Consider the following 15,570-nt stretch of genomic DNA (forward strand, 5'->3'; position numbering starts at 1 on the left):
CATTTTCTCAGCCGAGAATGTCACTCACAGTTCCCAAAGCTAACACCTTGAAAGAGATTTTGATTTATTTTTTTTACAGTGAAGCAGTTCACAATTCATCACAACTTGAGCAATTTATTGAGATTCGGAGATCACAGATTGACACCCTTCCATCAATGGATAGCAGTTGACTGCACAGAAGAGGGGCCATTCGGCCCATAGCGATTGTGCTGGCTCTTTGCTGGAACAATCCAAACTAATCCCACTGCCTTTCTCACTCCTCCTCGCCCTGTATCAATCCCAGACTAATCCCACTGCCCCGCTCTCTCCCCATATCCCTGCATCAGTCCCAGACTAATCCCACTGCCCCGCTCTCTCTGCATAGTCCTAATATCAATCCCAGACTAATCCCAATTCCCCGCTCATTCCCCATAGCCCTGTATCAATCCCAGACTAATCCCAATTCTCCGCTCTCTCCCCATAGACCTGTATCAATCCCAGACTAATCCCACTGCCCCACTCTCTCTCCATAGCCCTGTATCAATCCCAGACTAATCCCAATTCCAAGCTCTCTCCCCTTAGCCCTGTATCAATCCCAAACTAATCCCAATTCCCCGCTCTCTCCCCATAGCCGTGTATCAATCCCAGACTAATCCCACTGCCCCGCTCTCTCTCCAGAGCCCTGTATCAATCCCAGACTAATCCCACTGCCACGCTCTCTCCCCATAGTCCTGTATCAATCCCAAACTAACTCCACTGCCCTGCTCTCTCCCCATAGTCCTGTATCAATCCCAAACTAATCCCACTGCCCTGCTCTCTCCCCATAGTCCTGTATCAATCCCAAACTAATCCCATTGCCCTGCTCTCTCCCCATAGTCCTGTATCAGTCCCAGACTAATCCCAATTCCCCGCTCATTCCCCATAGCCCTGTATCAATCCCAAACTAATCCCAATTCCACACTCTCTCCCCATAGCCCTGTATTAATCCCAAACTAATCCCACTGCCCCGCTCTCTCCCCATAGCCCTGTATCAATGCCAAACTAATCCCAATTCCCTGCTCTCTCCCCATAGCCCTGTATCAATCCAAAGCTAAACCCACTGCCCCGTTCTCTCCCGATATCCCTGCATCAGTCCCAGACTAATCCCACTGCCCCGCTCTCTCTCCAGAGCCCTGTATCAATCCCAGACTAATCCCATTGCCCTGCTCTCTCCCCATAGCCCTGTATCAATCCCAAGCTAAACCCACTGCGCCGCTCTCTCCCCATATCCCTGTATCAATCCCAAACTAATCCCATTGCCCCGTTCTCTCCCCATATCCCTGTATCAATCCCAAACTAATCCCATTGCCCCGTTCTCTCCCCATAGCCCTCTATCAATCCCAAACTAATCCCAATTCCCCGCTCTCTCCCCATAGTCCTGTATCAATCCCAGACTAATCCCACTGCCCCGTTCTCTCCCCATAGCCCTCTATCAATCCCAAACTAATCCCACTGCCCCACTCTCTCCCCATAGCCCTCTATCAATCCCAAACTAATCCCAATTCTCCGTTCTCTCCCCATAGCCCTCTATCAATCCCAAACTAATCCCACTGCCCCGTTCTCTCCCCATAGCCCTCTATCAATCCCAAACTAATCCCACTGCCCCACTCTCTCCCCATAGCCCTCTATCAATCCCAAACTAATCCCAATTCTCCGTTCTCTCCCCATAGCCCTCTATCAATCCCAAACTAATCCCACTGCCCCGTTCTCTCCCCATAGCCCTCTATCAATCCCAAACTAATCCCACTGCCCCACTCTCTCCCCATAGCCCTCTATCAATCCCAAACTAATCCCAATTCTCCGCTCTCTCCCCATAGCCCTCTATCAATCCCAAACTAATCCCACTGCCCCACTCTCTCCCCATAGCCCTCTATCAATCCCAGACCAATCCCAATTCCCTATTGTATCTGCATAACCCTGTATCAATCCCAGACTAATCCCACTGCCCCACTCTCTCCCCATAGCCCTCTATCAATCCCAAACTAATCCCAATTCCCCGCTCTCTCCCCATAGTCCTGTATCAATCCCAGACTAATCAAAATTCCCCACTGTCTCTGCATAGCCCTGTATCAATCCCAGACTAATCCCACTGCCCCGCTCTCTCCCCATATCCCTGTATCAATCCCAGACTAATCCCACTGCCCCGCTCTCTTCCCATATCCCTGTATCAATCCCAGACTAATCCCAATGCCCTGCTCTCTCCCCATAGCCCTGTATCAATCCAAAGCTAAACCCACTGCCCCGTTCTCTCCCGATATCCCTGCATCAGTCCCAGACTAATCCCACTGCCCCGCTCTCTCTGCATAGTCCTGTATCAATCCCAGACTAATCCCAATTCCCCACTGTCTCTGCATAGCCCCATATCATTCCCAGACTAATCCCAATTCTCCGCTCTCTCCCCATAGCCCTCTATCAATCCCAGACTAATCCCACTGCCCCACTCTCTCCCCATAGCCCTGTATCAATCCCAAACTAATCCCAGTTCTCCGCTCTCTCCCCATAGCCCTGTATCAATCCCAGACTAATCCCACTGCCCCACTCTCTCCCCATAGCCCTGTATCAATCCCAAACTAATCCCAATTCTCCGCTCTCTCCCCATAGCCCTCTATCAATCCCAGACTAATCCCACTGCCCCACTCTCTCCCCATAGCCCTGTATCAATCCCAAACTAATCCCAATTCTCCGCTCTCTCCCCATAGCCCTGTATCAATCCCAGACTAATCAAAATTCCCCACTGTCTTTGCATAGCCCTGTATCAATCCCAGACTAATCCCAATTCTCCGCTCTCTCCCCATAGCCCTGTATCAATCCCAGACTAATCCCACTGCCCCACTCTCTCCCCATAGCCCTCTATCAATCCCAAACTAATCCCAATTCCCCGCTCTCTCCCCATAGTCCTGTATCAATCCCAGACTAATCAAAATTCCCCACTGTCTTTGCATAGCCCTGTATCAATCCCAGACTAATCCCAATTCTCCGCTCTCTCCCCATAGCCCTGTATCAATCCCAGACTAATCCCACTGCCCCACTCTCTCCCCATAGCCCTGTATCAATCCCAGACTAATCCCACTGCCCCACTCTCTCCCCATAGCCCTGTATCAATCCCAGACGAATCCCAATTCTCTGCTCTCTCCCCATAGCCCTGTATCAATCCCAGACTAATCCCAATTCCCCGCTCTCTCCCCTTAGCCCTGTATCAATCCCAGACTAATCCCACTGCCCCTTCTCTCCCCATAGCCCTGTATCAATCCCAGACTAATCCCAATTCCCCGCTCTTTCCCCATAGCCCTCTATCAATCCCAAACTAATCCCACTGCCCCTTCTCTCCCCATAGCCCTGTATCAATCCCAGACTAATCCCAATGCCCCACTCTCTCCCCATAGCCCTGTATCAATCCCAGACTAATCCCAATGCCCCACTCTCTCCCCATAGCCCTCTATCAATCCCAGACTAATCCCAATGCCCCACTCTCTCCCCATAGCCCTCTATCAATCCCAAACTAACTCCACTGCCCCACTCTCTCCCCATAGCCCTCTATCAATCCCAAACTAATCCCACTGCCCCTTCTCTCCCCATAGCCCTGTATCAATCCCAGACGAATCCCAATTCCCCGCTCTTTCCCCATAGCCCTCTATCAATCCCAAACTAATCCCACTGCCCCTTCTCTCCCCATAGCCCTGTATCAATCCCAGACTAATCCCAATGCCCCACTCTCTCCCCATAGCCCTGTATCAATCCCAGACTAATCCCACTGCCCCACTCTCTCCCCATAGCCCTGTATCAATCCCAAACTAATCCCAATACCCCACTCTCTCCCCATAGCCCTCTATCAATCCCAAATTAATCCCAATTCCCTGTTCTCTCCCCATAGCCCTGTACCAATCCCAGACTAATCCCAATTCCCCGCTCTTTCCCCATAGCCCTGTATCAATCCCAGACTAATCCCAATTCCCCGCTCTTTCCCCATAGCCCTCTATCAATCCCAGACTAATCCCAATTCCACGCTCTCTCCCCATAGCCCTGTAGCAATCCCAGACTAATCCCGCTGCCCCACTGTCTCCCCATAGTCCTGTATCAATCCCAGACTAATCCCAATTTCCCTCTCGCTCTACATAGCCCTGTTATTTATCCGATTTTGCTATAATAGACGCAGTAGTCTCTGCTGCAGCCTGTCCCTGTAGCAAAACTGCTCTCCGTCTGACGAAATGCCTGTTTATTCCTTTGGGGACAATTTTAAACTGACGGTGCCACGTGACTAACTCCCAAAACTGCCGGGAGAATTTAAAAAATAGAAAAAAAACTGGACACGTTCAGATAAATCGAAGGAAATTGCCTTTGAAGAGTGCGGTCCGTGACCTCCGCACCGCCCACAGCCTCTCACAGCCAACAAGACTCTTTTCGAAGCCTTGTCGCAGTCGCAGCGTCGGAAATCCGGCGGCCAACGCGCACAGGAAGATCCCACACTCATCGGTCTTCCCAGTCCAAGGCGAAACTGCGCCCCCAGCTAAAATTAAATAAAACAAATGTTTCTTCCCGTATTCGCTCAGTCACAACCCTGTATGATTTTCTTTTGAACGTTTTGAAGCTTCGCTTAGCTTCTCAGTGCAACCTTGTACCCCGGCCAGGTATTGCACATCCCTCCTCAGTGCACAGTCAGTGTCACTGTGCTCCAGATACCAAAATCATCATGTCAGTTTTTGGACTTTGCTCTGAAATCGTGGAAGAGTGCTGGAGTGCTTGTTCCTTACACATTTATTTTAGTTTAGTTTTTAGTTTAGTTTAGAGATACAGCACTGAAACAGGCCCTTCGGCCCACCGAGTCTGTGCCGAACATCAACCACCCATTTATACTAAATCTACACTAATCCCATATTCCTACCAAACATCCCCACCTGTCCCTATATTTCCCTACCACCTACCTATACTAGTGACAATTTATAATGGCCAATTTACCTATCAACCTGCAAGTCTTTTGGCTTGTGGGAGGAAACCGGAGCACCCGGAGAAAACCCACGCAGACACAGGGAGAACTTGCAAACTCCAGGCAGTACCCGGAATCGAACCCGGGTCCCTGGAGCTGTGAGGCTGCGGTGCTAACCACTGCGCCACTGTGCCGCCCACTGGAGGGGCGTGGAATTTAAAGGTGTAGCAGTTAAATTACAGTTAAATAAATCTCTGCTTGGACCCCATCTGGAGTGACTGTGCTCATTTCTGGGCCCCGCACCTCAGGAAGGATATACTGGCTTTGGAGAGGGTACAGTGTCGATTCACCAGACTGATCCCGGGGCTGAATGGGTTAAATTACCAGGCCAGGTTGCACAGACTAGGCATGTATTCCCTCGATTAAGATTAAGGGGGAATCTAATTGAGGCGTTTAAAATGATTAAAGGATTCGATAGGGTTGATAGAGGGAAACTATTTCCTCTGGTTTGGAGGGCGGCGGGGAGTCCAGAACAAGGGGGCAGAACCTGAAAATTCGAGCCAGGCCGTTCAGGGGTGATGTCAGGAAGCACTTCTTCACACAAAGGGGAGTGGGAATCTGGAACTCTCTCCCCCCCCCTCAAAAAACTATTGAGACTGGGGGTCAGCTGAAAATGTCAACCCTGAGATTGATAGATTTTTGTTGGGTCAGGGGATTAAGGGTTATGGAACCAAGGTGGGTAAATGGGGTTTAGATGCAGATCAGCCAGGATGTAATTGAATGCTCGAACAGGCTCAAGGGGCTGAATGGCCTCCTCCTGGTCTTATGAAGCCTGCTGCTCTCCAGTGTCTTTTCCGTGTGTGAGCTCAGGCAGTGTGGGCTGCTTTAACAAGCAGGGCAGGAGTGTCAGAGCTGGGCCCCGATCCTCTACAAACACACTGTCCGTGGAGGGGAGGTGGGTTTGGTCACGGGATAGTAATTGGGGAACGGGGACGCGTTGGGGGCAGTGAATGCCTTACTGATTTTATGCTCTGTCGCTCAGGAGCACGGAGGCCATTTTAGCTACTCTCCCACCTTGCACCAACCGACCCTCACCCCCACGCAACTGCTCCTTCGATTGATGAACTCAGCCCGCGGTGGAAGTTTGGGATCTTGCTGGTCTAATCCATACGCAGCAAACGCCCATTCACGAAAGAATTCCGAAATAAACTCATCCCTCTCAGAGAGTGGTGAGAATGTGGAACTCGCTCCCACAGGGAGTGGTTGAGGTGAATCGTGTCGGAGGCTGGATATACACACGAGGGAGAAGGGAATAGAAGGATGCGCTGATAGGGTGAGATGAAGAGGGAGCGGGAGGAGGCTCGTGTGGGGCATAAACACCAGCACGGAGCAGATTGGCCGAATGGCCAGTTTCTGTGCTGCTAATTCTATGAACATCCTGCAAGGTCAGAGGTCAGTCAAGCTGAAACCTTTTTCTTTAAACCCTACTCCTGTCATTCCTTCATCAGATGTATTTTTATAATGAGTGAGGAAATTGCGGCCTTGAATCAAGCCGCCTGGCACAGGGCTTTTAGGTGACGAGAAAGCCTTAGGCCTGAGGCCTGACTTCATCAAATCTGCAAAAGGTTTCTCTGCTGAAGGCTTTCTCAGCCTGTGGTATTGTGAGAGGGACAACACAGAAGATCGGCCTGCTCAAGGCATCCAGGCAATCTGCAGGGACAAGCCTATTTGCTCTTCCTCCAATCAGTTGTGCCTGCATTGGACAAGTGCGGCCTACCTCGGTATGAGCGCTGAGGCAGTTATTGAATCAGATGAAGAAATAAATAGAAAAAACGTGCCTTTAGCTAGCACCCTTCACATCCTCAGGAGGTCCCAACTGAGCCTTTTATTTTGAAATGTAATGCAGGAAGCAAGGCAGTCAATTTGCCCACAGCAAGATCCCACAAACAGAAATGTGATAAATGGCCAGAGAGCGGTATTTTTTTGGTGATGTTGTTTGAGGGGTAAAAATTAGCTGCAGGAAAACGGGGGAGAACTCTCGGTTCTCCTGCCAGTAGTGGACACGGAATCTTTTATGCCCAGAAAAGAGGGAGGACCAGGCCCCTCGGTTTAATCTCTCCTCCGAAGGACGGCACCTCCGACAGTGCAGGGCTCCCTCAGTACTGGGCATAGGCCATGCGCTCAAGACTCCAGAGTGGGACTTAACCTCATGAGCTCAATGCCAGGAGGGCCACCTCCTGAGCCATGGCTGACTCCATCTGATAATGATTTGTCAGCCATGAGAGTCGAACCTTGAGTGGTGAGCATCTGCTATCAGAATCCCCGTAGCCTCGCAGCTATCTGACTGCTTCAGCTGAAGGGAATATGGCCGCAGGGCAGGATAACAGGAAGGTTTGGAAAGGGGAGGAGAGAGGACGAGGGAGATCAGGGGCCGTTTGCAAAGTCCAGACCATTGGAGGAAGGAAAAACCGAGGGAAGTCAAGAATTGGAGGCGCGTGGAGGGACTGGTGCGAGGATCCCAACACAGTGATGGCACGACAACGGCCCACATTTAGACAGCGCCTTTAACCGAGACGCTTCCCGGGAATTCAGCAGCGCACCCGTATAAAGGGGCTATTGAGACAGGCGACCAAAAGCTTAGAGAAAGAGGGGGGGTTTGAAGGAGGCGAGAGAGATGGCGATAATGAGGGAGGGAACTCCAGAGCAGAAAGGAGGGCGAGGGTGTAGGCTGAGGGACTGGGAGCCGAGGAGGAATGTGCATCGAAGTCGCAACCTGGGAAAAGGCCATTCGGCCCGAGCAGTCTGTGTTGGCGTTTAGTGGGCAGCTGGTCCCAGTCGCATTTGCCTTCCCTCCTGCCCAATCCCTGCACCCGTGTTCCTTCACCCGCCTGTCCAGTCGAATCCCGAATGTTGCCGTGGCTTCAGCCTCGGCCGCTGACCCTGAAAATGAGGTCCGCCTCTTCCCAACTCAGCGTCCAGCATTTTTGCGAGAGTACAACATTGTTGCGTTGAAAAGTTACGGGAGTGAGACAAATTAGTATTTAATTAGGCTCTTTACATCCATGGTGCGTGAATGTAGCCTGATGTAGCGCAGAAGGAGGCCATTCAGCCCATCGTGCCCGTGCTGGCTCTTTGAAAGAGCTATCTAATCAATCCCACTCCCCCCCACCCCCCCCCCCCCCCCCCCACCCCTCCTCTGGCTTTTTCTTTTCCCAATTATTTCAAATCTGTGCCCTGGGAGAAACAGTTTCTCTTTTTATCACATGGAATCAAAACAAAAGACTGTTTAACATCATCTTTCGTGCTGGAGATCTCCAACAGAAATTGTCTTTTTTTTTATTATTCATTCTCAGGGTGCCTCTGGCAAGGCAGACATTTATTGCCAATTCCCCGCATTGCCCCTGAGAAGGTGATGTTGGGACTCCCTGCATTGTTATTACATAGTATTTACAGCCCAGTATATTCATCCATGCTGGTGTTTCTGCTCCACACGAGCCTCCTCCCACCCCCTACTTCATCTCACCCTATCACCATATCCTTCTATTCCTTCCTCCCTCGTGTGTTTATCCAGCTTCCCCTTAAATGTATCGACACCATTCACCTCGACCACTCCCTGTGGGAGCGAGTTCCACATTCTCACCACTCTCTGGGTGAAGACGTTTCTCCTGAATTCCCCATTGGATTTATTAGTGACTGTCTTATATTGATGACCCCCTAGTTCTGGTCTCCCCCCACAAGTGGAAACATCTTCTCTACGTCTACCCGATCGAAACCCCTTCATCATTTTCAAGCCCTCAATCAGGTCACCCCTCAGCCTTCTCTTTCCTAGAGAAAAGAGCCCCAGCCTGTTCTATCTATCCTGATATTTACAACCGCTCAGCTCTGGTATCACCCTTGTCAATCTGTTTTTGCACCATCTCCACTGCCTGTCTCCTTTTTGTAATACGGAGAGCACAACTGTGCACAGTAACTCCAAGCGTGCTTTAACCAAGGTTCGATACAGGTTTAACCTTATCTCTCTGCTTTTCAATTCTCTCCCTCTATAAATGAACGCCGGAGCTTTGGTTTTTTGACGTGTTACTACTCTTCGTGTTTTTTGTCTCTGTGAGTTCGGCGCTCTGCTCCTCTCCCCTATTTAGACACTTCTAATATTAAGCAAGCAGTACGTCACCTCCTGATTCCTGCTACCGAAACGCTGCATCTCACACTTATCTATATTGAAACCCATCTGCCAATGACATGTCCATTTGGTGAGGTTATTCATGTCTTGAACCGCTGCAGTCCATGTGGGGTAGGTACACCCACAGTGCCGTTAGGAAGGGAGTTCCAGGATTTTTACCCTGCAACAGTAAACATATAGTTCCAAGTCAGGGTGGTGTGTGACTTGCAGGGGAACTTGCAGGTGGTGGTGTTCCCATGCATCTGCTGCTCTTGTCCTTCGAGGTGGTAGAGGTCGCGGGTTTGGGCGGCGCTGTCTAAGGAGCCTTGGTGAGTTGCTGCAGTGCATCTTGTAGATGGGACACACTGCTGCCACTCTCATGGTCACTTACTTACCTCTCATGGGCTCCATGTTCGATGAACCGCAACCAACCGGATGGCGGGGGATGGAGTTATGTCCAAATTAGCTGAGAGTCCGACCGTCGAACTGTGAACTGGAAGGCAAGACAGTGCTGGACCATGAACTGAGAATTACAGATTGTTCTGTTCCTGACCCTGAGGTTCTTGGACTGCAGGAAGGGCAGGAGGAGAAGGAGTGGATGCCCCCATTTCACCCTCCATCCCCCAGGTTATTCCAGGCACAGAAAGAGGCAAATCTGCCCCAATCATGTCTGTGCCACACTTGTCCACTTTCATCTCCCCTTCCTCCTTCTTCTTGAACAGTTACGCCTCCAGTACCTCACCCAGGTGGCCGCTCTTTGCGGGTGTGAGATTCATAAGGTGGGCACCTTGGCTGTGGAGGGCATCGCAGGAGGAGCCTCTCCTCCCACGATGGGCTGAATTTGTGTTTGCGTGGCTGTTTCGGGTGAACAAACCTTTGGGTGAGACGCGTGGTTGGCCGTACTGCTGTATGAGAGGGTCGACCATCAGTAAGGGTGGTCACTGAGGGCCGTCAGGGAGTCTGCCGGGAGAAGTAGCTAAGGCTCAGTTGCCAGGGCATCGACAGCACTCTGTAGGCCCACTGGTCACCTGGGCCTGGCTCTCATACACCCTGTCCTTTTTGGACTCCCATGGCGTGATGCAGCGCCTCCGATGGAGGGAGGACCAGGAGGCAGCTGGACCTGCCCTTGAAGCTCCACAACGAGAGTGAAAGCACTACCGAACCAACCGTGACAGCCCCATCGAATTCGGGGCCATCGCTGGATTCCCCCAGGTGCAAGGTGTGATAGACTGCATGCATGTGGCCATCAAGACTCCCACGGAGCAGCCAGCCGCCTTCATCAACAGGAAGGGCTTCCTTTCCATCAATGTTCAACTGGTCTGCGACCACCGAAAGCGCCGCTGGCAGATGTGTTCCCGTTTGCCAGGAAGCAGCCAAACTCCCGACAGTCCCACGTGCCACAGCTTTTCAGGAGCTCCCCGCTCATCTTCAGGGGTGGATTCTCCGGGACAAAGGCAACCCATTGAAGACGTGGCTACTCATGCCAGTGAGGAACCCTCGCAATGCAGCAGGGGAGAGGTACAACACTTGTCACAGCTCCACCCGAGCAACCATCGAACAGGCCATCAGTCAGCTGAAGATGAGATTCCGCTGCCCAGATCAATCCGGGGGAGCCCCGCAGAACGTCCCAGAGAGGGTCTCGCGTATCGCTGTGGTCTTCGGTGCACTGCACAATCTAGCACTGCAGAGGGGGGGCGGAGATGTTACAGGATGACGGCCGGCACAGACACGATGGACCAAGTGGCCTCTTTCTGTGCCTTAAACGTTCTATGATTCTATGACGACATGATTGCACGACACTCCTCCATCGACGAGGAGAATGCGGAGGAGGGAGATGAGCAAGCGGCACTGCATGTTGAAGCCCTTGCACCGGAGGCCGGGCAGATTGAGCGATGGGCCAAGGAGGCAAGAGAAAATCTCATAAATACGCAATTCCAGCCACCCTGATACCCCCTCACAGAGAAAACAATAAACTCTGATCTCAAGGGCAAATTGTGTTGAACTAACATGCTGGAGTTTTTTGAGGAGGTAACAGAGAGGGTTGATGAGGGCAATGCTGTTGATGTGGTGTACATGGACTTTCAAAATTCATTTGATACAATGTCACACAACAGACATGTGAGTAAAGTTATAGATCGTGGAACAAAAGAGACAGTCGCAACATGGATATGAAATTGGCTGAGTGACAGGAAACAGAGAGTGGTGGTTAATGGATGTTTTTCGGGCTGGAGGAAGGTTTGTAGTGGAGTTCCCCAGGGATCAGTGTTGGGACCCTTGCTTTTCCTGATATTTATTAATAACCTAGACCTGGGTGAACAGGGCACAATTTCAAAGTTTGCAGATGATACAAAACTTGGAAGCATTATGAACTGTGAGGAGGATAGTGTAGAACTTCAAAAGGGCAGAGACAAGTTGGTGGAATGGGCAGATAGGTGGTAGATGAAGTTCAATGCGGAGAAATGTGAAGTGATTCATTTTGTTAGGAAGAACATGGAGAGACAATATAGAATAAAGGGTACAATTCTAAAGGGGGTGCAGGAGCAGCGGGACCTGGGGGTGTATGTGCACAAATCATTGAAGGTGGCAGGACAGGCTGAGAGTGCAGTTAATAAAGCATACAGTATCCTGGGCTTTATTAATATGGGCAGAGAGTACAAGAGCAAGGAGGTTATGTTAAACTTGTATAAAACACTGGTTCGGCCTCAACTGGAATATTGTGTCCTGTTCTGGGCATCACACTTTAGGAAAGATGTGAAGGCGTTAGAGAGAGTGCAGAAAAGGTTTACAAGAATGGTTCCAAGGATGAGGAACTTCAAGCACATCGATAGATTGGAGAAGTTGGGACTGTTTTCCTTGGAGAAGAAAAGGCGGAGAAGAAATTTGATAGAGGTGTTCAAAATAATGAGGGGTCTGGACAGAGTGGACAGAGAGAAATTGTTCCCATTGGTGGAAGGATCGAGAAGAAGAGGGCACAGACTTAAGGTGATTGGCAAAATAAGCAATGGCGACATGAGGAAAAACATTTTCATGCAGCGAGTGTTTAGGATTTGGAATGCACTGTCTGAGAGTGTGGTGGAGGCAGGTTCAGTGAGTGTTTAAGATCTGGAATGCACTGTCTGAGAGTGCGGTGGAGGCAGGTTCAGTGAGTGTTTAGGATCTGGAATGCACTGCCTGAGAGTGTGGTGGAGGCAGGTTCAGTGAGTGTTTAGGATCTGGAATGCACTGTCTGAGAGTGTGGTGGAGGCAGGTTCAGTGAGTGTTTAGGATCAGGAATGCACTGTCTGAGAGTGTGGTGGAGGCAGGTTCAGTGAGTGTTTAGGATCTGGAATGCACTGTCTGAGAGTGAGGTGGAGGCAGGTTCAGTGAGAGTTTAGGATCTGGAATGCACTGTCTGAGAGTGTGGTGGAGGCAGGTTCAGTGAGTGTTTAGGATCTGGAATGCACTGTCTGAGAGTGTGGTGGAGGCAGGTTCAGTGAGTGTTTAGGATCTGGAATGCACTGTCTGAGAGTGTGGTGGAGGCAGGTTCAATCGAGGCCTTCAAAACGGAAATTGGATTGTCATCTGAAAAGGAAGAATGTGCAGGGCTATGGGGAGAAGGCGGGGGAGTGTAACTGTGTAATTTGCTCCTTCGGACAGCCAGCGCAGACACGAATGGCGAATGGCCTCCTTCTGTGTGGTAACAAGTCTGTGATTGAATGACTGAATGTTAATTGCTTGAACAAAAGCACTTCCTATGAAGCATCACATTTCAGCTATCAAACAGCTGTAAACCCCCAAGTGAACCTCGATGCTGTTCTTTCTACGTTTGAAAGTATTTCTGTGAGGTATGACCCCCATCGCCAGTAGCTGGGCTGGAGGCAAGGTGCTGATCAGGATGCCCCTTGGCCTGGGATGACTTTGGCGGCCGTCCTCTGGCTGGCTGCCTGAGGCTTGGTGGATCCCGGCGGCCCGAGGTCTCCGCAGGCGTTGTGGCTGCTGGAGCTGGGTTCACTGGCGGAGGGGCTGAGGAGCCGCTGTCCGCACTCAGAGCCCCCAGCTGTGGAGGTCAGCCTCTCCGCCTCCCTTCCAAGGCTCACTTGAACCTCCCTGCTCACCAGAGCAGAACGAGGAGCTGGAGCAGATTCCAGGCGCCTCGTCCCCCTCTTGCCTTGTCACTGCTGCGTTGAAGTCATGGCCAAGTTGATGGTGTGGAGGTCTGTGGGATCTGACTCTCCATGAGGGTCACCAACCTATCCATGGAGGAAGCCATGTGCTCACTTGTCTGAGACATGGCAGCACTCATGGCCTGGATGGACTCCTCCATCATCTTCTCCTGCGCGTGGCCTCTGGCATCTCCGCCAAGTGTTGCCATACCTCTCTCTGGCACTCCAGCATGCCCTGTGCTGTCGGCACCAGAGGCTCGTCATCAGCCTGGGGCTCAGCTCGGACCTGGACACCCACAGTCCTCCGACTGTCAGAGGCCCCGGCTGTCTCAGCCTCCGCCAGCTGCTCGGGCGCGTGTGCGGTGCGCTCACCAGCTTGTGACCCTGATTCTATAGCCGAACGTAAACCGACCAAGGTGAACATCTCTGCATTGGTGGAAGGTGCAGGAGAGTCATGGGACGGTGGCATCCTCTGACTGCTCCTCCTTCGCAGAGTTGGACGTCTGTCCCGCTTTTGGTCCTGCTGCTGCTGACCTGCTTGAGAGAACACAAACATGTGTGGGTTAGGCTGGGCAGATCTCCTCGTGCCAACCATACGTGGTGATGGGCCACCAGAAGTGAGCTGTATGTCAGTGGAAGACAATCCTCACCCTCTTGCATGGAAACTCCAGTCCCTCCATCTGATTTGGTCGTTGACCCTCTTGCAGCACTGTACCCAGTTCCGGGGGCATGGGTGAGGGGAGCGGTGGGGGTGGGGGGGAGGTTGACCCCGGCTGCTGACCTTCTCAGCAATCTCCATCCAGGCTTGCTCGGTCAGACGGGAGGACCTCTCCTTGCCATCGCTGGGGAAGGGGATGTCCCACCTTGAGGAGAATCTGGAGGGAGGCATCACTGAACCGTGGGCCACACCCTATGTCTTGCCTCTGCCATCCTATGGGGTCCGCCTCGGGGGAGGGGGGGTGGAGGTTTGGCAGGCCTTTAAATATGGTGCCAACACCTGCTCTGGAGTCATCTAACCCCCATATTTGGCATCTGGCATCCCCTCTGCCAGGTGATTGGCGCCCATTTCCAGGTCTGCCATCCGCAGAGTGTTCACTAAACCCAGCCCAGTGTGTGCACTGGATGCTCAGCGAGAGCTGGAATCTTAAGCAAGGTACAGCTTGGATCAGCCCTGGAGGCCTGACGACCCGGCCAGATAAAGACCGTACATTTATACAGGACATCCCAAAGCATTTTATAGCCAATGTAGCACAGTCACGATTATAACGTAGGAAACACGGCAGGCAATTTGCACACAGCAAGATCCCACAAACAACGATGTGATGAATGACTAGATATTGATGTTGGTTGAGGGATTATTATTGGCGCGGACACTGCGGAGAAATCTTCTTTTTCATCCACCTGAGCGGGAAGACGGGGCCTCCGTCTAACACATCTCGTGCGAAAGACGGCACCTCCAGCAAGTGCAGCACCCCCTCAGCACTGGCGCTGGGAGTGCCAGGCTTGTTACCGCACAGAAGGAGGCCACTCGGCCCGTCGTGCCTGTTGCCGGCTCTTTGCAAGGGCTATCCCATTAGCGATCCAAGAGCTCTCCAGCTTTTTCCTGCAAATTAGCCCTCTTCGAGTACCTGTCCAATCGCCTTTCGTAAGTTCTGATAGAATCTGATTGCACCATCCTTTCAGACTGTGCGTTCCAGATTACAGCCTTCTGGGTGTGAAGAAATTTCTCCCCATTTTCCCTCCGAGTCCTTTTGCCAATGATTTTAAATCTGTGCCCTCTATTCCCAGTTTTCCCCTGATAATCTTGAATGCATTTGTTTGGTGCCAGTCGGCCTGTGGATTAAACCTCGGCCTTTTCCTGATCACTTCGGCTTGAGTCCCCATTGGGCCTTGCGGCCAATAATTGGGGAGACAATAAATTTCTGAGACTTTGGGACTGTGTGGCCTTGTTTCTATCATGAAGCCTGTGCCAGGTTGACTGTGAGCAATTTAATGATCTGTGCTCTCTAGATGGACAAGTGTGGTAACACCTCCACCTCCGACTTCCTTTCCGAGTCACCCGCTCTTCCGACGTGGAATAATACCGGCCATTCCTTCATTGCCGCCGTAACAAAGTCCTGTTACTCCCTACCTCAGGACGGTGAGAAGGGCACTTCATCAGACGGAACTGCCACAGTTGAAGAAGGTAGCCCAACGCCACCTTCTTAAGGGGCATCTAGAGATGGGCAATAAATGGCGGGCTTGTCAGTGACTCCCGCATCCCGTGAATGAATGTGCGTAGCAAAAAGATTATGCCCAGCTGCATTTATGTATTAAACATTTATTCTTCC

The 15,570-nt window shown here is 51.4% G+C and overlaps 1 protein-coding gene across 8 annotated transcripts in view; it reads left to right on the forward strand.

The window, feature by feature from the left end:
- LOC137357522 (neuroligin-1-like) overlaps nucleotides 1-15,570 on the forward strand; it is a 465,591-nt gene that overhangs the window by 305,143 nt on the left and 144,878 nt on the right. The gene's annotated exons all lie outside the window — the stretch shown is intronic.

The sequence above is a fragment of the Heterodontus francisci genome, chromosome 48 (genome assembly GCF_036365525.1).
Source record: "Heterodontus francisci isolate sHetFra1 chromosome 48, sHetFra1.hap1, whole genome shotgun sequence".
NCBI classification, from domain to species: Eukaryota; Metazoa; Chordata; class Chondrichthyes; order Heterodontiformes; family Heterodontidae; genus Heterodontus; species Heterodontus francisci.